Source organism: Eubalaena glacialis, chromosome 14, assembly GCF_028564815.1.
Source record: "Eubalaena glacialis isolate mEubGla1 chromosome 14, mEubGla1.1.hap2.+ XY, whole genome shotgun sequence".
Lineage (NCBI taxonomy): Eukaryota > Metazoa > Chordata > Mammalia > Artiodactyla > Balaenidae > Eubalaena > Eubalaena glacialis.
The window spans coordinates 24,683,724-24,705,887 of NC_083729.1; the positions used below are offsets into that span (position 1 = coordinate 24,683,724).

The 22,164-nt window shown below is 38.7% G+C and overlaps 1 protein-coding gene across 3 annotated transcripts in view; it reads left to right on the top strand.

Annotated features, from left to right (window-relative positions):
• Positions 1-2,506: 2,506 nt before the first annotated feature.
• LCLAT1 (lysocardiolipin acyltransferase 1) overlaps positions 2,507-22,164 on the top strand; it is a 190,445-nt gene continuing 170,787 nt past the window's right edge. For 2 of the 3 annotated variants that reach the window (XM_061211331.1, XM_061211334.1), the window contains exon 1: positions 2,507-2,697. The gene's annotated coding sequence lies outside the window, so the exon portion shown is untranslated. Of the gene's footprint in view, positions 2,698-2,765; positions 2,899-22,164 lie in introns of those variants that run through there. The other variant, XM_061211332.1, reaches the window with a different exon arrangement.

The window sequence follows — 22,164 nt, forward strand, 5'->3', positions numbered from 1 at the left end:
CCCTACGTATCTCTTCCATTTGACTGTTCCTGAGTTGTATCCTTTATAATAAACCAGTAAATGTAAGTAAAGCATTCTCCTGAGTTCTGTGATCTGTTCTAGCAAATTGGACCCTGAGCAGGGCATTGTGGGATGCCCCGATTTACAGCCAGTTTGTCAGAAGTACCCAAGGCCCAGACTTTCTCTCTTTTTTTCCTTTTTTTGGCCACACCGCGCAGCATGTGGGATCTTGCTTCCCCGACCAGGGATCGAACCCGCGCACCCTGCAGTGGAAGTGTGGAGTCTTAACCACTGGACCACCAGGGAAGTCCTGAGACCCAGACTTTCTATTGGTGTCTGAAGTGGGGAGCAGTTTTGTGGAACTAAGCCCTTAACCTGTGGGGTCTGCATTAATTCCAAGCAGTTAGTGTCAAAACTGAATTACATTGCAGGACACCTAGTTGGTGTCCACAGAGAACTGGAGAACTGCTTGGTGTGGAGAAGTCACACATGTGGTGGGTGTCAGAAGTAGTTTGGGTAAAAAAGAGCTAATACCTTCAGACTCCATAGTTTTGACCCTTTCCTTCAGGTTCTACCATACCACTCCACCCTCCAAAAAAGCCTAAGGCTAGAAAAGTGAAATAGAGAAGAAACCAGGATGATTCATCATCAGTTAAACTTTATTCAACATCTGCTGTGTTCAAACGTGTGGTGTTCTCTTTCTCAGTTGGCACTGTTTGTTTTAGGAGTTGCAGAGATGAAAAAATAAACTATTATATAATCCCTTCTTTCAAAACCCATCTCCAATGCCTTCAGGGTTTTCCCACTGGCCTCTGACATCAAGAAAGTTAAAAACTTGTAGGGGTGGGGGGGAAGAAAAGAATTTAGAGAACTTTTATATTAGTGATCTTATTTTACAGATAAAAAACGAGGCCTAAGGTCACAGGGGTAATTGACAGAGTTGGCTTTTGTATTGGTGTTTCCTTCTGTTGTTTATCTTCATTTTCTAACACAATTTCAGCATATCTTAAAATATTTCAATATTTCTGAACAAAACTGGAGTCTGTGAAGCTGATTTAGAAAAAGAACAAGGGAACTTTTGATTCACAGAAGCTCTGGAGTATATATATATATATATATATATATATTTTTTTTTTTTTTTTGGCTGCGACTCATGGCTTTCGGAACCTTCGTTCCCTGACCGGGGATTGAATCCAGGCCCAGGCAGTGAGAGTGCCAAGTCCTAAACACTGGACCGCCAGGGAATGCCCATGGAATATAATTTAGCTCTACTGAAGCTATGCATCCCAAACCTAGATGTTCATTACTGTTACACTACAAATATATGAGGACAGGAATCTTGTACTTTGAAAAAAAATTCATCCCCTTCTGTGCCTTGTTGAATAAATGAATAAAACACATAAACATACGTAAAGTGGCTAAGTGTGTGATGGGTGGCTATGTTTATTCTTTTTAGGATTTTAATTCAGTGAATCTTTGTTGAAGACTCACAGGAGGAAGGCATCGTGTAGGAAATGAAAAAAGGTTTAATCACAGCCCCACCATTATGGAGCTTTAGAGTTTAGTAGGTTAGGGGACAGATGTCCCACAGTAGAAAGTGCTGAACGCCTTTTATGAGGGTTATCATGAAAGTACTGCGGATGCTCAGAGGAGGGAAAGTTTCCCTAGGACTGGGGAAGCTGCATGCTAGGGAGAGCTTGGTGCTGCGCGTCCGGAACCTGAGTTCTAGAACTGGTTCTACTACTGATTTGCCCCTGTAGGTTAGGCTTTGTGGACAAAGAATATCACCAGCCATTTCAAGAAACAAAGGATGTAGTGGCCATCAAGCCATCAGCCAACACAGTTGCCGCCCCTCCCCCGCACTGTGCACCCTGAGGGAGTTCAGGATGGAAAAAAAACAGGATACTGGCCCTAGACAGTTAAGGTGCATTTCAAAGGAATGATTTTGATGAGCCCAGACTCTTGCATCTTCCCATAGGTAGAAAAGTGCTAACTTCATTAACTTGAGATGTCTGGTTTTTAATGAACAGTAACCTTTTAAAGTTCCGACTACCTGGTTTTTGTTGCAAAAGCTCCTAAATATCCTGGCTCCTTCCTTACCTCTTCAGCATAGTCCCTCAGAGCGATCTGAGAGGCTGCCTTTTAGGCTTAAGTCCTCAGTATGTTCGTCCAGTAAAACATAATTCTCAATTTTTAGGTTGTGCATTTCTTGTCAGTCCACAGTTTGTAAGTTAAACTCCCCAGATTTCTATTGTCACTTTGAAACTCCAGGGGTTAGAGGGACCATTAGGTTCCTTGGGACAATGCCCTCCGGCATTCCCTATTTCTTATTGCTACTCGCCCCTACACCCCCTCGCTCTGTGGGTCCCTCCTCTCCTGGAGGCGGGCCGGAAATGAGCTTGGTCACTTTAAGGGAGCCCTCAGTGTCGCGCGCCCGGGGAGCCCCAGGCGGGGGAGCAGGGGCGGGGCTCCGGGGACCCGGGCTTCTCACGCAGCCGGGGACGCCGCTGCCTCAAGGCGCTCGCAGCCAATCAGGATGGAGCCTGCCGGGACGCATTACAAGGGCGACTGGCCCGAAGTCTCCCGCTTCGGGATGAATTAGCGGCGGGTTCTGCACGGAGGTTGTGACCCCCAGGGATTCCCCAGTTCGCCCACGCGCTCCCCACGGCGTCGCGCGTGGTCCTCTGCTGGTCACAGGTGAGAGGCTGGAACCGTCAGTGGGGTTTACGGCACGAGGAAAATGGCGGCGGTGGCCGGGGGATCCTGGGCCGGCGGAGGGGGAGCAGCCCCATGGGCTCTTCCACCCGAGCCGCGGGCCTCCCTGGGCTGCGGCCCCCTGTAATGGTTACTTGACGGGGAATTGGGGTCACCACGCGGGTGGCGGCGCCGCCGGCTCAGGTGAGAGGAGGCGCGGGGAAGCGACTCCCGGAGGCTAGCGGAGGCGTCGGGGGCCGCGGGGCGGCTCGGGCCGGGGCGACGTGGCCGCGGGAGGAGGAGGGCCAGGTATCTGATAGGTGTTTACAGAAGAGCACCAAGACCTTCCTGCTCCAGACCGGGGCGGGTCCGGGAGCTGCACCGCTGCGAACACAGTCCAGCCTCCTGCCACTGTTAAATCAGATGTGCCAAAGGTCCCAAGTGGCCGCCACGTGCAAGGCTTGGACATGAGCTGTGGAGGGAAAGGGCTGGATCTGGCTTATTTGTGTATCCTCCAGGCGCCTGCCTGTAGGTGCCAGAGTGGCAGTGCCACGAAAGGAAAGGTAGGCCCTAGCCAAGGGCTGATGTCAAGTCTGATCGTCAAGGTGAATCTGAGCTCCTAGTTGTCCATTTGAAGAGAAGAAATAAAAAGTTCGGGCGCTTAGCTGTTGGAGAGACGTTTTGCTTCCTTGTATTTCCTTGGTTCCGGTGGGTTCCCCGGGAGCATTGCCTCTGCCTTCGAAGTTCATTAACTCTATTCCATGTGCACTTGGCTGCATGTTAAGACTGAGGATTGACATTCAGTTGAAGCCCAGGAATATAATGAAGATAAGTATAGGTGAAGGTGTTAACAGTAATGAAATTGTCCATTCATGTAGGTCCCTTATTTGAGCCAAGACCTGTCATGAAATATAACTAGTTGGGTTAGTTTTCAAAAAACTGTCTTGATGAAAGCCCTTTTTGCAAAACTGTTATGTTTTTGAGAGTAAAAGAAAAAGATTCATTTAAATTTTTTTTCCAAGTTCCTATTGCTACATTGTACTTTGATGTGACAGATAGGTAAATTAAGTGACTTTTGTTTTTGGTAGCAGTCTTAATTTTGTGGAGTGCCTTGTTCTGTTATTGAGAAAGCACAGTGGCACTTTTTGTTTATCAGTAGTTGTCTTTGGACTGCCTGCTATGCATCAGGCACTGTGAAAATGAGGCTTCTCTTACCTTTTAATTTGAGCAAATGGTGGTCCATTTCTTCCCACCAGGTGCTTAGTCTGGCTGTTGCTGACAACCAAGGGTAAACAATGGGGAAAACCCAAAAGAATCTTTCTTGCACACTGCATCTGTGGAGATTTAGTCAGTTTAGTCTGGGACTGGGGTTAGGTGTAGTTTCTAGTTCTTACTCTGCTACTTAAAATATCTTAGGGAAATCATATGATCTCTCTTATCAGTACTTTATCTCTGAAATGGACAAAGTGATTTCTCCAAGCAATCTCACTGTGCTGTTGTGGAAAAAAAAAAAAAAAGTATATGTAAAAGGGCTTAAAAAAGTTAAAAGCACTGTGTTGACAGTTGACATTTATTACTATGCATTTACTCCTCAGGCACTGTTCCAAGAGCCTTATAAGGGCTCACTCACCCAGCAACATTGTTTATCATCTTTGTTTTACACTTGAGGAAGCTGAGGCACATTGAAGTTTTAAGTTATTTTCCCCAAATTGCAAGACTAGCATTATGATGCCAGACTATGTTCTTAACCACCATGCATACCATTTTCCTGTATCATGCAGATGTGTTATGTGTAAAGGTGATATATATGAACAGACTTTCAATGAAGTAATTTTGTTTGTGGTCTTTTAGTTGTATAAATAATAACTGTGATTCATTCCCTTGGCATCCAGTAGTGATTTATATGGTGATGACTACAGTTACTTTGGTTAAGTGGTATATTCATCCCACCTTTGATGCCCATTATTTTTAAAAGTATTTTTTTAAAATTAATTTATTTAATTTATTTATTTTTGGCTGTGTTGGGTCTGTTGCTGCGTGCGGGCTTTCTCTAGTTGTGGTGAGGGGGGCTACTCTACGTTGCGGTGTGTGGGCTTCTCATTGTGGTGGCTTCTCTTGTTGCGGAGCACAGGCTCTAGGCGCACGGGCTTCAGTAGTTGTGGCATGCGGGCTCTAGAGTGCAGGCTCAGTAGTTGTGGCTCACGGGCTTAGTTGCTCCGCGGCATGTGGGATCTTCCCGGACCAGGGATCGAACCCGTGTCCCCTGCATTGGCAGGCGGATTCTTAACCACTGTGCCACCAGGGAAGTCCCTAAAAGTATTTTAAAGCAAAGAGTCGTTACTAATTTCTAACAGGAAGCACAAATCTATAATTGAGGAAGGTTTTAGTTTTTTATTAAACTCTTTAAAAGAATACTTTGCTGGGTGACTTTTAAAAGACAACTTGTGTTAGGTTCATTGCTTTGACATATTTGTACTAATTTTTCTAGTGTCTATTTATAGAAAGAAGGTGACATGAATAAAAGTGTCTGGGACAGTCATTCTTTCATTGAACCTTCATGGAATTGCCCTGCCAAGTCCTTGGGATGTAAAGATTAATTCCTGATCCTGAGTGAGAAAAACAAATAAGTGATTCACTAATGCAGGTGATAAGGACTCAAGTATAGTTGTGGTGGGTACAGAGAGCTGCAGGAACACATACTAGGGAACAGTTGCTTCTGCTGGGGTCGTCCTGTGCAAGAAAGGAAGGAGCTGATTGCAGGATAAAGGGAGAAGGGACTTCTAGCCAAAGGAGGAAGCAGTGCAAAATTAGGATGAGTAAGAGGGCATGGGTGCCCAGGTGTCAGGCCAGAATTTTGCAGGAGTTGCTAAGAAAGAAGCCAGGAAAGGTTAGGGCCAGATTGTGAATTCTCAACTAAGAGAGTGACTTTATCCTGTGGGCAGTGGGACCTATAGAAGGATCTTAATCAGATGAGTAACATGATCAACTTTATGTTCTGGAGAGGGGACTTTGTTGGTGACAGGGTCAAAGACAAAATGTAAGGAAGAGACCAGTCAAGGGCAGGTCCCATACTCCAGACCAGAGATGGTGAGGGAGTGAAGCAGGGCATTAACTGTGACAGCAAAGTTCAGAGTCCACCACACATTTGGAAGGCAGAATGGAAGACTGGCTGGGTGTGAAGAATAACTGGGTGGGGGAGGGGAACACCTGCTGAGCTAGTAAGGAGAAGACTAAGCTGTTATATTTGTTCGTTTTGGTTTTTTGGTAACTATGGTTGGAGAAAGGAGATTCTGCTAATTAATTTAGGAAAAAGGATGGAGCAAGGAGTTCTTTGTTACTGGTTTTCTGGAGAATTGTAAACCCTCTGAGGTTGTTGGGTCAAATAAGGTGTAATAGAACCTGGCTTAACAGAAGCCTCTAGGCTTCTGATTTCTGAGACTACAGAACACTTAATTATATCATCAAAGTCAGTAGTGGCCCATTGGAGGAAAGCCCCTCAGAGGGAGTGGGAAGAATCATCTAAGGTATGTTTGGGGTAAAATGTTAGAATAACAGGTGTTAGAGGGTTTTTCTCACTTTTTTAACATTATGTTTTTAATGTATTTGTACAGAAGTCATTATATGGAAGTAGTCACAGATGAATCCTCTAGTTGTAAAACTGATTTCTGCTCAAACATTCATAACACTAAAGTTGTCTATCACCAACAACGTAACATGAATGCATTTCAAATCGACTGCAAGGTGAAATTGTAAACCTTACAAAGATGCAGGAATTCATGAATTCAGAGCAAGGTCGAGAACCATTCAAACCATAAGCACAAATCAAAGAACTACTGAGTAGAGTAGGCACAGATTTCTTTAAAAAGACTTAAAGCAATGACTGTAACAATGATTGATAAATTTGACTTCGTTAAAAGTGAGAATTTCTCTCCACCTAAAGACACCACGAAGAGAATGACGGGCAAAATACAGACTGGAAGAAGAAATTCTCAATTCATCTCTCTGACCAAGGACTCACATCCAGAATGTATGTGTATTGTGTAAAATTAATAAGAAAAAGACAATTTAATTTAAAAATGCACAAAAGTTTTGAATAGGCACTTTGTAAAAGAGGATCTCTGTATGGCCAGTACGCATATAGAAAGGTGTTCAATGTTATTAGTCAATGGAGAGTCACAGGCTCTAGAGCGCAGGCTCAGTAGTTGTGGCACACGGGCTTAGTTGCTCCGCGGCATGTGGGATCTTCCCAGGCCGGGGATCGAACCCATGTCCCCTGCATTGGCAGGCGGATTCTTAACCACTGCGCCACCAGGGAAGCCCTGTGGTAAGTTTTGAAAACAGGAAGTATGAGTCCTCCTACTTTGTTCTTCTTTTTCAAAATTGGGTTGTCTATTCTGGGTCCCTTGTAAGTCTTTATGAATTTTAGAATCAGCTTGTCAGTTTCAAGAAAGAAGTCAGCTGTGGATCTGGTAGTCAGTGATTTTTAATACTATATTCATTGAGTTGTACAACCATTACCACAATTAATTTTAGAACATTTTTATCACCTCAAAAAGAAACCCTGTATCCATTAACAGTGACACCTCATGTCCCCTCATCCTCCCACCTTTGACTTAGGCAAATACTAATCTACTTTCTGCCTGTTCTGGACATTTCCTTTAAGTAGACTCATATAATATGTGGTCTTTTGTGACTGGCTTCTTTCACTTAGCATAATGTTTTAAATGTTTATCCCTGTTGTAGCATGTAACAGTACTTAATTCCTTTTTATGGCCGAATAATACTCCATTGTGTGGATATGCCACATTTTATTTATCTACTCATCAGTTGATGGACATTCATGTACAAGTTTTTTGTGCAGATGTATGTTGTAATTTTTTTTTTTTTTGGTATGTAACTAGGAGTTGAATTTATGGGTAATATGGTATAATTTTTTGAGGAACCATCAGACTTTTCCGGGCTGTACCATTTTATAATCTCATTGCAGCATATGGGGGTTCCCATATTTCTCCATCTTCCCCCAACACTTGTTATTATCTTTTTGATTATAGCCATTCTAGAGATGTTATAATAAAACATTCTCCTGAGTGTGAGGTGATATTGTGGTTTTGATTTGCATTTCCCTGATGGCAGATGATGTCAAGCATCTTTTCATGTGGTTATCAGGCATTAGTATATTTTCTTTGGAGAAATGTCTATTCAGATCCATTGTCCATTTTTTAATTGGGTTATTTGCCTTTTTACTACTGAGTTATAGAAGTTCTGTATATATTCTTGTTTTAAGTCCCTTATCATATATATGATTTGCAGAAGTTTTCTTCTATTCCGTAGGTTGTCTTTTCCATTGAAATGCAGTTTGCAGTTGCTTTTTTTCTTTGGTGTATTTATCTTGTATCTGCACCCTTACTGAACTCACATAGTAGGAGGAGGTTTTTGGATAGATTTCTTGGGATTGTCTGTGGAAACCATCATGTCATTTGCAAATAGGGACAGGTTTATTTCTTCTTTCTGTATGGCTTTTATTTCCTTTTCTTGCCTTCTTGCATTGACTAGAATTTTCAGTACTGTGTTGTATAAGAGTGGTGAGAGTGGACATTGTTGTTCTCAATAATAGGGGCAATGCATTGTTCATTTTTTCTTCTAGCATTAGGTGTAATGATGTTTGCTGTATGTTTTTTTTATAGTTGCTTGTTATCTAATTGAGGAAGTTACCCTGTATTCCCTTTTTTTTTTTTCCTGAGAGTTTTACTCATGAACAGGATTGCTTTTCATCAGATAATTTTTTCTATATAGATTGGTATGATCGTGTGAATATGTATTTTATCAGTTTGTTAATATTGTGGGTTACATTGATTCTTGAATATTCAACTAAGGATTTTTGTGCCTACATTCATGTATTGGTCTATAGTTTTTTTCTTTTTTGCTGTCTTTTCCTGGTTTTTGCATCAGGGAAGTACTAGCTTCATAAAGTAAATTGGGAAATGCTCCTTATTCTTGTGTTTCCCAGAAGAGATTGTGTTCATTTTTCTTTAAACATTTGGTAGAATTCTCTCATGAAACAATCTTAGCCAGGAGATTTCTTTTTCATGAGGTTTTAAATTACGAGTTTAATTTCCTTAATAGTCACAGGGCTATTCAAATTATCTGTTTCATTTTGGGTGAGTTGTGTGCTTTCGAGGAATTGGTCCATTGACACACGAAGCAGGGCTCCTCACTGCTGCTGGGCAGAGGTGGAAGTTTCAGCTCCTCTCTAGGCCTTCACTGATACTATTATGCCTTCTTGCTGTTCTCCACATGGCCTGAACTGACACCACTGGGAGGGGATGGCCTTCTTACCCCTGGAGAGCAGAGAAAGTCCTGACTCTCTACTAGGCCTTGTCTCATACCATCCTGGTGGAGATGAGAAGGGGAGCCTCGTTACTGTCATGGCAGTAGAAGTCCAGGCTCTCCAGGTGGTCTTCATAGACACTGAGGCAGGGCAAGGGGGAGTCTTACACCTACCTGGCAAGGGAAGAAAGTTCTGCCTTTGATATCATCCCTGCAGGAGTGAGGGTGGGGGGTAAGAGGAGGGAGTAAGGGGGGGTAACCTGTAATGTTGAGGCACAACAGGACAGCCTGGTGAGAGGGGAACTTCAGGCTCCCTACTTGGCTTATCTTGTTGTGGGTGGGGATGAGCCACAGTTTTTTCTGTGGTTTTTGACTGGAGTGCCAGTGGTTATTGTCTGCAAGTCTTCTGTTTTGCTCTGCTGCTCTTTTCTTGGTTTTCTGAAAGAGCAGGAACTTTTTTGTCAGCCCCCATTGGTATTTCTGGATTACTGGCTGCTTCAGCTCTGTGTCCACGTGATATATATGAGGCAAAAGGAAAACCCAGAGAACTCACTACCATGTTGTTCGATGGGTCCCAAGGTGCCTCCCTAGCTAGTGTGCCTTCTCTCCATGCTCAGAGTCTTTTTTTTTTTTTTTTTTTTTAATTATTTATTTGGCTGCTCGGGTCTTAGTTGTGGCACGCGGGATCTTTGATCTTCGTTGCGGCAGGCGGGTTCTTCAGTTGCGGCATGTGGGATCTTTAGTTGCGGCTTGTGAACTCTTTGTTGTGGCATGCATGTGGGATCTAGTTCCCTGACCAGGAATCGAACCTGGGCCCCGTACATTGGGAGTGCGGAGCCTTAGCTGCTGGACCGCTGGGGAAGTCCCACCTTCAGAGTCTTTTGTTTGTTTCATATATGATGTCCAGGGTTTTTAGTTGCACTTAGCTGGAGCAGTAGGAGCAGTACATCTACTTGATTTTCCTGGAGTGGTAGTTGGACTGGGATTGATTTTTTTTATGGAAGAAAACATAGGGTGGAAATTAAGATGCATATATTGGCCAGTTAGACACTTAAGTTAATTTTGGGTCAGTTATTTGGAAGTGACCATTTAACTATGTCTTTTTTCCTCCAGAGAGTAATTCTCCTTGTCATTGTTCAGTAAAACCAAACCCTCGTTAGTTTTAGATCTCTTAAGAAGCTTGACAATCCAATGAATTAATTTATTTCTGCATTTATATATAAATGCATAATAATTCTAAATTTCTGGTTTAGTATGTGAAGAAAACAATTTATTGTAGTGAAAGATTAGTTTTATGGAGGGGACTAACTCAGTTTTTCTAACGGTTGTCAGAGATCTTGAAGCTGTGGATTTTTTTCTAAAAGAAGAAAAAGGCAATGTGCATGGTGGTTAAGAACTATGTAAGGAAAATTTGTGAAAGTCTTGAAATGTACAAAAAGGATCATGGGGTGTTTTCATTGGAAACTAGGTGGTCTAAAGCACATTTCCTGGAGATCTAATCTATGGGATCTACAGCTTTTATTATTTTTTGATTTATTTTATAATGTTGTAAGTTGTGAATAACTCACAGCAGTGCAAATTACTCTTGTCCTTAGACATGCAAATGAATTTTGTTGGTTGGAGGTACTGTTGATTTCTTTTCCTCTTTTGTGGGGGAAGCAGGTTTTGGATCTATTAAGCAAATGCATTTCACCATTCCTGATTGCCTGTATGTTTGTGTTCTTTGGATTCACTTTTGAACCAGGTGAAACATCTTATTTAGTCCATAATTAATTAATGAGTTACATAAAATCATAGACAGGTGTTCATTTTATATTTGTATGGGAGACACAGTGTTATCTTTTTGTTTGTTTGAATTATCCTTTTAACAGCTTGAACTGTGGTGTGCTTGAATCCCACTGTAGCACTTACTGTCATTGTGATTTTCTGTAATACTTACTACAGCTAGGTAGGTTCTGGTTTTCTCATCCTTGTTTCATAGATAAAGAAAAGGAAGCTTTTAAGAAGTCATATAACTTGCCAAGAGCTGGAGGTGTTAGAGAACCCAGTGCTTTCTGACTTTTAACCCTTTATGCTCAGCCGACTTCCTTCCTTGCTTTAGATGTTACTGTCTCCCCCAAATCTGGCAACTGTGGACTAAGGAGTACTTTTGCTAGAACACGCTTTTATCACATCATTTTTGAGCTTAAGAACTTTCAACTCTAGATTATTGCAGGATAAAACCCACACTTCTTAGGCAGCCATTCAAGGCTCACCACAGTCCGTCAAGCCCAAACTAATAATAATACTGTCCCAATCTTTATATAGAAGCAAAGCAAACAAACACCTATTATGTTTCTTGGATGGGCCACCACTCAATGTGTATCTCCAGTGAACTGCACTGGAGATGGAAGACATATCTTCCAGTTCCTTATAAACTATAATTGGGAAGTCAGAATATATTAAAAGACTGTCGGTATAAAAATAGCACATGCTGATCAATGAGCAGTATAGATATTGAAATGTTTTTGGAGTTCAAAAAAGCAGCAGCTTCATGGAGCAGATGTATTTGGAGCTTGGTCTTACCAAGATGGTAGGGTTTTGATAATTGTCACATCTGGGGAGAGGACCCTTGTAGTGAGGAAGCTCATGAGTGAAAGGAATGGAGGAGGTTGTTGGGCATGTATGGAAAGGTGGTGTTGATGGCAGTGAATAGTTTATGTGGAGGGAACCTTTTCCGAAGGCCAGGGTCTATTCCCTGTCTCAAAACATGTCTTCAAAAGCTGCAGCATAATGTTTTAACTAACTGAATTTGTGCTAGGTCTCTGTTCTTTGAAACTAGAGTTGTTTGAAATGACCCCAAAACTATTTTAGGACCTACCTAGGTGATAAAGTTGGGTGATCATGTTGGTTAACATTACTTTTAGTAATGCAACATCAGAATAAATATAGTATTTCAAGTAATCAGTCTGAAGGAGATAGCATTCTTTATATTGGGCAAGTTTTGGTAAATATGTATTTTTAAAGGTCTTCTTTTGTACCTGAACTCACTATGTCATTTTATACTCAGTCTCCTGTATTCTGTAGGGTTTGGATCATTCCTGACTTGCTAAAGTATAACAGTTTTTTGGTCATCTGGGCTCCCATTTAAAAACAAAACAAGGGACTTTCCTGGTGGTCCAGTGGTTAAGACTCTGCGCTCCCAATGCAGGGGGCCTGGGTTCGATCCCTGGTCAGGGAACTAGATCCTGTGTGCCTCAACTAAGAGCCCGCATGCCTCAACGAAGATCAGGAGTGCCGCAACTAAGACCTGACGCAGCCAAATAAATAAATAAATATTAAAAAAAAAAAAAAAGAACATTACATCAATGAATTAAAAAAAATAAAAACGAAACAAAACTTTAATTTTTATTGTGATTTTGTAAATAACATGCATTTTGGAAAATAAAAAATGTATAAAGAACAGATCAAAATCACGTTACTCAGGTAATCAGTCACCCTTGTTTATTAATGTTGCACTGCTTTTGTTTATATAGTTGCATATACAATTTTGTAGTTCTACTCTTTTCAGTTAATTTTATAAGAATTTTCCCATGTCATAAGATTTTTTGGAAAATATAGCTTCTATTAATATGTAAACCTATTACAATATATATGTTTGTTATTTTGTTTTTTCCCTTTAAGTAAAAACAGAATAATTTACTTACTATATTTTAAGTGCTTTTTTCACTTAATGCATCATGGCTAGCTTTCTAAATGACAGCTTATATTGTTGTATTTCATTTTTCACCGGCTACATTGAATTCCATTGTAGACATATACCATCATTTAGCTATTTCTCTATTGATGGGCATTTATACTATTTCTAATTTTCACATACAAGTAGAATTTCAGTGAGCATGTAAATTTTTATTTATTTATTTAATTGAAATATCATTGGTTTACAGTATTAGCTTCAGATGTACAACATAGTGATTCAATACTTTTATAGATTATATGCCATTTAAAGTTGCTATAGGGACTTCCCTGGTGGTCCAGTGGTCAAGACTCTGCGCTTCCACTGCAGGGGGCACGGGTTCGATCCCTGGTCAGGGAACTAAGATCCTACATGCCGTGCAGCGTGGCCAAAAATAAATGAAGAAAGAAAGGAAGGGAGGGAGGGAAGTAGGGAAGCGGGAGGGAGGGAGGAAGGAAGGAAGTTAGGAAGTTATTGTAAAATATTGGCTCTATTCCCTGTGCTGTATAATATATCCTTGTAGCTTATTTATTTTATACACAATAGTTTATATCTCTTAATCCCCTACCCCTATCTTGCCCCACCTCCCTTCCCTCTCCCCATTGGTAATCAGTAGTGTGTTCTCTACATCTGTAAGTTTGTTTCTGTTTTGTTATATTCATTCGTTTCACTTTTTAGATTCCACATGTAAGTGATAACATACAGTATTTATCTTTCTCTGACTTATTTCACTAAGCATAATACCCTCCAGGTCCATCCATGTTGTTGCAAATGGCAAAATTTCATTCTTTTTTAGGGCTGAGCAATACTCCATTATATATTATTTTATATATATATATGTGTGTGTGTATATATATATATGTGTGTGTGTATATATATATATATATATATATATAAAATACACACCATATCTTCCTTATCCATTCATCTGTTGATGGACACTTAGATTGCTTCTGTATCTTAGCTATTGTGTATAATACTGCAGTAAACATAGGGGTGCATATATCTATTCAAATTAGTGGTTTTGGTTTTTTTTTCTTGGGTAGATACCCAGGAGTGAAATTTCTGGATTGTATTGTATTTCTGCTTTTCGTTTTTTGAGGAACCTCCATACTGTTTTCTATAGTGGCTGCACCAGTTTGCATTCCCACTAGCAGTGTACTATGTTTCCGTTTTCTCTGCATCCTTGCCAACATTTGTTATTTGTGTTCTTTTTGATGATAGTCATTCTGACAGGTGTGATGTGATATCTCATTGTGGTTTTGACTTGCATTTCTCTGATGATTAACCATGTTGAGTACCTTTTCAGGTGCTTGCTGGCCATCTGTATGTCTTTGGAAAAATGTCTGTTTAGGTCTTCTGCCCATTTTTTAATCGGGTTGTTTGTTTTTTGATATTGAGTTTTATGAGCTGTTTATATATTTGGATATTAACCCCTTATCAGTCTTATCACTTGCAAATATTTTCTCCCATTCAGTAGGTTGTCTTTTTGTTTTGTTGGTGGTTTTCTTTGTGCAAAAGCTTTTAAGTTTAATTAGGTCCCTTTTGTTTATTTTTGCTTTTGTTTCCTTTGCCTGAGGAGACAGATCCAAAAAAATGTTGCTATGATTTAGATCAGAGAGTGTTCTGCCTATGTTTTCTTCTAGGCATTTTATGGTTTCCAGTCTTAACGTTTAGTTTTTTAATCCATTTTGAGTTTATTTTTGTATATGGTGTGAGAAAATGTAATTTCATTCTTTTACATGTAGCTATCCAGTTTTCTGAGCATCACTTATTGAAGAGACTGTCTCTTCCCCATTGTATAGTCTTGCTTCCTTTGTTGTAGATTAATTGACTGTAATTTTTTGAGTTTATTTCTGGGCTTTCTATTCTGTTCCGTTGATCTATATTTCTGTTTTTGTGCCAGTACCATACCGTTTTGATTACTGTAGCTTTGTAGTATAGTCTGAAGTCAGGGCGCCTGATTCCTCCAGTTCTGTTTTTCTTTCTCAAGATTGCTTTGGCCAGTGGGCATTTTTATACATAAATTTTTTTTCTCACTTTGATGAGTATTTTTGTAGGATAGATGATTAGAAGAAGAATTATTGGGTAAAAATCTATTTGCCTTTTAAATCTTGCCAGCTATGCTGAATTGCTTTTTAAAAGGTCTCTATCAGTTTATATTCTCAATAATAGTATGTTTAAGAGTCCCTGTGTCCCCATACCCTCACTTTTGCTAGGTATTGGGGTGGCCAAAAACTTCGTTTGGGTTTTTCCGTAAGGTGTTACAGAATAACCCGAACGAACTTTTTGGCCAACCCAATATTATCCTTGTCAAATATGGAAGGGTAGTAGTTGGAAACATGACATTACATTGCTTTAATTTGATTTCTTTTTTTTTTTAGTGTTTCATATGTGACTGTTTTCTTTGCTCATTTTTTCTATTGCTATATTTTATTCTAATTCTTAATGCTTTCATATTTTACATATAACTCTTTAATTCATTTGGAATTTTGATTTTATGGAATGAAAACTGCTTGATTCTGAAGGAGTTCAAGGGCTGGTGGGCCTTGAAGTTATGTGTTGGAAAAATTTAGACAATAAAAATAAATTTTGCTGCTTTTGGAAAGTAGTCCATTTCAAATTCATTTAAAAACTTAATCATTATTACCCAATTCTATAAAGTTTGTTGGGGAAATAAGAAAATCCTGCCAACAAAAAGACCCCTCTTTACCAATGTAGAAGGGAGAAAAAACTCGATATATTGGGTATGCATGTGAGATAACATGCATGTAGATAGTTCAGGAGAGACTACAAAATTTGAGTAGAATTTCATTCATCTTTACAGTAAAATAGAGATTTAATGTTTCTTTTATATTTTTGAGAGACAAATGGATGTCCCCTGTGATAGTCTCCTGTACATCTGGTGATAGATTCCTGAGTTAATTTCAGAGGTATGTGTTTATCATTATGAGAGTCAGAAGACCTGTGACTTTGCATTGTGAAATCTGGAGACTAAGATTACCTAATTCCTGACTAAAGGGTTTGGTGTATGTTTTTAAGGAGACACACTGTGGTAGGCTGAAAATAGCTTTCCAAAAGAGATCCAAGTCCTGATCTCTGGTAACCTAATATGGCCAAAAGGGTCTTTGCAGATGTGATTAAATTGGAGGTCTTGAGCTGGGGCAGTTACCCTGGATTATCTGGTTGTATCCTAAATGCAATCAAATATACCCTTTTAAGAGGGAGACAGAGGAGATGGTACACACAGAGAAGAGGAGGAGGCAAGGTGACCCACCATGGAGGCAGAGATTAGGGTGATGTGGCCACAAGTCAAGGAATTCTGGCACCATCAGAAGCTGGAGGAGGCAAAGAATGGATTCTCCCCTAAAGCCTCTGAAGGGAGTGTGGCTTGACACCTTGATTTCAGTATTGGCCTACTAATACTGATTTCAGACTTTTTGCCTCTAGAACTGTGAAAGAATAAATTTATTACGGTGTTCTAAGCCACCAAGTAATTTGTTATAGCAGCCATAGGGGGGAAATATGTCACCTAAGGAGAGGAGAGCATTAGCTCTCTCCCCTTTATTAAACTAAGAACATTTCATTTTATTTACCCTTATATTAATTATTGGTAATAACACTTGGCTCTTGGCTTCTCTTTGTTAATGACCGTCATTTATTTGTTCCCATGATTGAGTAACAGAGGTTAAAGTTAAATAGGCTACAAAGTGACTTTAAAATAAAAAAGAAAATTTAACCTCAGTGGTATTTGTAAAGTTGATGGTGATGTATTTTGACTATTTTTTTTTTTTAAACCTGAAAAGTAGAATAATTTAGAATCATTTATATCATGAAGTTCTTTTCAGATTTGCTTTTGGATTGCAGAGAATAAAGTCTGTTTCTCTTACTAGTGAAGCTGTGTGATAGTTACTGGGTACTTATTAACCAGTTTGAATGTTTGATACAATTTTTTTTTTTCTGCAATGGAAAAAATTTCAAGTTCATAGCATTTTGTTAAAATTTTCCTCACTTTACAAGTTCTAATTTTTTTTCAACCAAGTAGCAGATTATAACTAATGCCATAATTGAACTTATGACTTTTTTCATTGACAAGTAATTTCTTATATTTTTGATGAACTAATCATGTGTAGATTTAGTTATTAGAAAATCTATTTTTCCAGTTTTCTGAAAAATTTATTTTCCTTGTTTTATGTTTTTATGTTTTTTTTTTAAAGAAGATGATTAATCTCTTTTCCCAATTCTATGTTTGTCTCTTTGAGAATTTTTTGTTTTGTTAGAATTTTCAGGACTCTAACCACACTCATTTTAAAGTTCTGCTTTTTTAGTTTCCTAATCATGTAGTTTTATTTTTATTCATATTTCTGTTTTCCTGTTTTCTTTAATAATACCTTTATTTCTGTCAACCCACTTATAACTTGTGCAATACTGTATATATGTAGATTGAGTTGCCAATAAAAAAAAAAAGTAGCCTCAAAAAAAAAAAAAAAAAAAAAAAATAATACCTTTATTTTAAAATCTTAAATTGGCTGCTTAGTTTATGTTCTCTTAAGTATTATTATTTTAGACAGTGTATATGAGTACAGCTTTGTATGAATTCTATAGCTTTTTTTTTTTTTAATATTTCAGCTTACTTTTTTTTTTTTTTAAACTTTGGGTTTATTTATTTTATTTATTTATTTATTTATGGCTGTGTTGGGTCTTCGTTTCTGTGCGAGGGCTTTCTCTAGTTGTGGCAAGTGGGGGCCACTCTTCATCGCGGTGCGCGGGCCTCTCATTATCGCGGCGTCTCTTGTTGCAGAGCACAGGCTCCAGACGCACAGGCACAGTAATTGTGGCTCACGGGCCTAGTTGCTCCGCGGCATGTGGGATCTTCCCAGACCAGGGCTCGAACCCGTGTCCCCTGCATTGGCAGGCAGATTCTCAACCACTGCGCCACCAGGAAAGCCCCCATAGCTTTTGATATGCAACATCTTTAAATTTTTTCCTTAATATTCTGTTACTGTTTTTAAACTTTGGTGGAGGGCTTATTAAAAGTATAGATGCTCTAACTCCACTCTTGACCTATTAAATGAGAATCTCTGGGTGTAGGGCTTAAGCTTCTGTATTTTAAACAAGCTTCCCAGGTAATCTGAGTGCACACCAAATTTGAGAACTACAAGTCTTGTTTATCCTTTAATTTTTAAAAAATTAATGCAACATTATTTAAGAGTTTAAAAATTTACAGTATTAGGATTCTTTGTTTTGAATTCATTATTAATTATTGGTTTTGTTGTGTTATAATCAGAAAATATGCCCTGTAAATTAATTGAGATTGCCATTGTGGCTTAACAACTGATTTTTGTAAATAATTCCACTATGGATACTTGAAAAAAAGTTAGGCTATGACATTTGGTTTCTATCTATTAATTTAAAAAAAATTGAGATGAAATTCACAAGTCATAAAATTGACCATTTTAAAGTGAACAAATCAGTAGCATTTAGTACATTCACATTGTTGTGCCACTACTTCCTCTGTCTAGTTCCAAAACACTTCATCACCCCAAAAGGAAACCCTGTTACTACCTTTTTCTCCCCAGTCCCTGGCAACCACCAATCAGCTTTCTGTCTCTATGAGTTACCTTTTCTGGATATTTTATATAAATATGTATATAAATATATATATAAATATGTGACCTTTTGTGTCTTGCTTTTTTTACTTAGCATACTGTTATCAAGGTTCATCCATGTTGTAGCATGTATCAGTACTTCATTCCTTTTTTTAAAATATTTATTTATTTATTTATTTGTTTTTGGCTGTGTTGGGTCTTCATTTCTGTGCGAGGGCTTTCTCTAGTTGCGGCAAGTGGGGGCTACTCTTCATCGCGGTGTGCTGGCTTCTCATTGTCGTGGCTTCTCTTGTTGCAGAGCACGGGCTCTAGATGCGCAGGCTCAGTAGTTGTGGCTCATGGGCTCTAGACACGCAGGCCCAGTAGTTGTGGCTCACGGGCTTAGTTGCTCCGCGGCAATGTGAGATCTTCCCGGACCAGGGCTCGAACCCGTGTCCCCTGCATTGGCAGGCAGATTCTTAACCACTGTGCTACCAGGGAAGCCCCCCCCCCCCCCGCTTTTTTCTTCTTCATTCCTTTTTAAGGCTGAGTAATATTCCCTTGTATGTATGTATAATACTACAGTTAGTTTACCCATTCATCCATTGAAGGGCATTTAGGTAGTTTCTACCTTTTGGCTATGGTAAATAGTGCTGTTATAAACATTAGTGAACAAGTATTTGAGTACCTAGCTCCAGTTCTTCTGGGTATATACCTAGGAGTGAAAATGCTGGATAATAAAGTAAATCTATGTTTAACTCTTTGAGGAATTGCCAACCTGTTTTCCCACATCAGCTGCACCATATTACATTCTCATCAGCAGTGTATGAGGCTTCCAGATTTTCTGCATCTTCACCAATACTTGTTATTTTCCATTTTTAAAATTATAGCCATTCTGTTTGGGTATGTAGTGGTATCTCATTGTGGTGTTGATTTGTGTTTCCCTAATGATAATGACATTGAGCATTTTTTCACATGCTTATTGACTGTCTGTATATCTTCTTTGGAGAAATGTCTATTTAAGTCCTTTGCTCACTTAAAAAAGTTGTTTGTCATTTTGTTGTTGAGTTGTAAGAGTTCTTTAATATTCTGGATAATAGACCCTTGATTTGCAAAAGTTTTCTCCCATTATGTGGGTTGTTTTTTCACTTTCTTGATAGTTTTCTTTGATGTACAGAAGTTTTAAATTTTGATCTAGTCCAACTCATTTTGTTTTTTGTCTTTTGTTGTGGTTTTAGTGTCATATCTAAGAATCTATTGCCAAATCTAAGGTTGTGAAGATTTACCCATATGTTTTCTTCTGAGAGTTTTATAGTTTCAGCTCTTACATTTAGGTCATTGATCCTTTTTGAGTTAATTTTTGTCTGTGGTATAATACAGAGGTCAGTTCATTCTTTTGCATATGGATATCCAGCTGTTCTAGTACCATTTGTTTCAAACTGTTCTTTCCCCATTGAATGGTCTTGGCACCCTTGTCAAAAATCAGTTGGCCATAGATGTATGGGTATATTTCTGGACTCTCACTTTTATTCCATTGATCTGCATGTCTTTTCTTATGCCAGTACCATACTGTTTTGATTACTGTAAACTTTGTGGTAAGTTTTGAAGTTGGGAAGTGTGAGTCTTCCAACTTTGTTCTTTTTTATTACTGTTTGGCTACTTGGGACTCCTTGCAATTCCATATGAATCTGAGGATCAGCTTTTCCATTTCTGCAAAACAGGCTATTGGAATTTCAAAAGAGATTGCATTAAATCTGTAGTTTATCTTAGGGGGACAACTTTCATTCTTTCACCATTGAGTATGATGTTAGCTGTAGGTTTTTTTTTAAATGCCCTTATTTTTCTTTTAAATCTTTAAAATTTTTCTAAATGGAGTTAAAATTGCTCAATTTTAAATAGGCTAATTTAAAATTTTTTGCCAGTTTATGGGACGTTGTCTCAAAATTGAGAACAGAAGAAATTTTTGCACAGTAGTAATTTGGTCCTTACGTGGTCAGGAATATACAGAAAGCATTTATGGAAAAGGGGAGAAAAGGACACAGGACCTTCAGAGCTTATTGAATACGGGGTTTTACTCCCTGAACTGTTGCAGTTGACAATTGCATCTACTTCTAAGGCTTCACTTTTTAATATTGGCTTGCAGGAAAACAAACTTTCCCCAGATTGAGCCTTTTAAAATTAAAAATGCTTTTTAATGTGTTAATTTCTTTCTTGGTTTGTAATAAATATTTATAAATATCAGTAACTTTCTTTTTCTGAGGCCTTTTCTGAGGAGGAAAGAACCATGGACCAATGGCTGCATCAGAAGTTGCTCAGAAAAATGGAAACTCATTTTCTTACAAAAATGGAAATGCCCCCAGAGTCAGAATGCACACTAATCTTGCATTTGGTAAACTGTCTTATTACTTGTCTTCCTTACAGTTATTTTAGTGGCAGATATGCAAAATATTTTTGATGGCCCAGGTCTTAGAAATATATTGCAGAGAGACAGGAGGTGATTACCTTTCCTACTCATTTAAGTTATTTTCAGTTTTCCTAAACATTTTTGGGAAAAATATCCAAGAGCCCTATTAGAATAATTTTGCTTCTTTGCTTCTTTGAGTCTTGCCAGCATTCCTCCCTCCCCCCAGCCTTGCCCCCCATATTGTAACAGAATCTTTTGTGCCATGTTTAGCTAATGCATTGAGACTTTTAAGTCACAGTGGTAAGGAAAAGATTAGCTGTGGATCAGTGTGTTGCCTAAAACTTTTTGCATTAAACAAACCATAATTATGCCTTTCTCTCCATCCTCTCTGGAGTTTAAAAAATAGTGTAATGATTTGTTGTCTCTGAATATAGTTGATATTTGTGTACAGTATATCTGTGGCCTCACCAGTCAATGGAGAGCAGATGTTTTCTCTTGGAAAATAGTTTTCCTGGAATAGATATTTCTGATTGCTAATTTGTTATATATATGTATACATATGTTTGTTTATTTCTGAGACAGTCCTGAACAAGGGCAGGATGTGTGTGTGTGTGTGTGTGTGTGTGTGTGTGTATGTGTGTATGAGTCAGCGTTCTCCAGAGAAAGAGAACCAGTAGGAGATAGAGATATTTATACATATCTCTACCTTAAATATTAAAAATTTAAGTTTATTTAAAATTTATATGTTTCTTTTTAATATATTCATATATATATGTATGTATATGTTTAATATATAACATATTTAGTATACATTACATAATATTCAGTTCAAATGCTAATCTTATCCTGAAACACCCTCACAGACACATCCAGAAATAATGTTTAATCTGGGTACTCCATGGCCAGTCAATTTGACATATAAAATTAGCCGTCACAGTGTGCCTCTTACTAGTAAAAGGAATTGAAGTCTATTATGATCCTTTTTATTTTAGTTAGTGTCTTTGGGATAAGGAGAGTGGGTAGATGGAGAAGAAGCTTAGAAGCTACCTAGTTCTCCTGATGTGGGTCACTTGCATCTGGAACATCTTCTTTGACTCTGTTATCAGTACGTTTCTCATCCTTTACTTCTCCTTATAATTCTCCATGATTATACTCTTGATAATTTATGAAGCTGAACAAAGACTTTTGTATTGATTTCTTCTAAAATGAGATAAAAATATACCTACTTTTATGGATGGGAGGTGAACATGGATACATGCAAAGGGATGGCAAAATTTGAGAACCTTTTATAGAACAGACTACCAAACTTATTTTTTCATCTTCTGCCATGAATTCTGCCATTGAATTGGCCATTATCCTTAGTTGTTTGGACTTCTTAAAGGGGGTCACTGAATGGATAGTGGAGATGAGTGGCAACAGCTTGTTGTGGCTGCTAT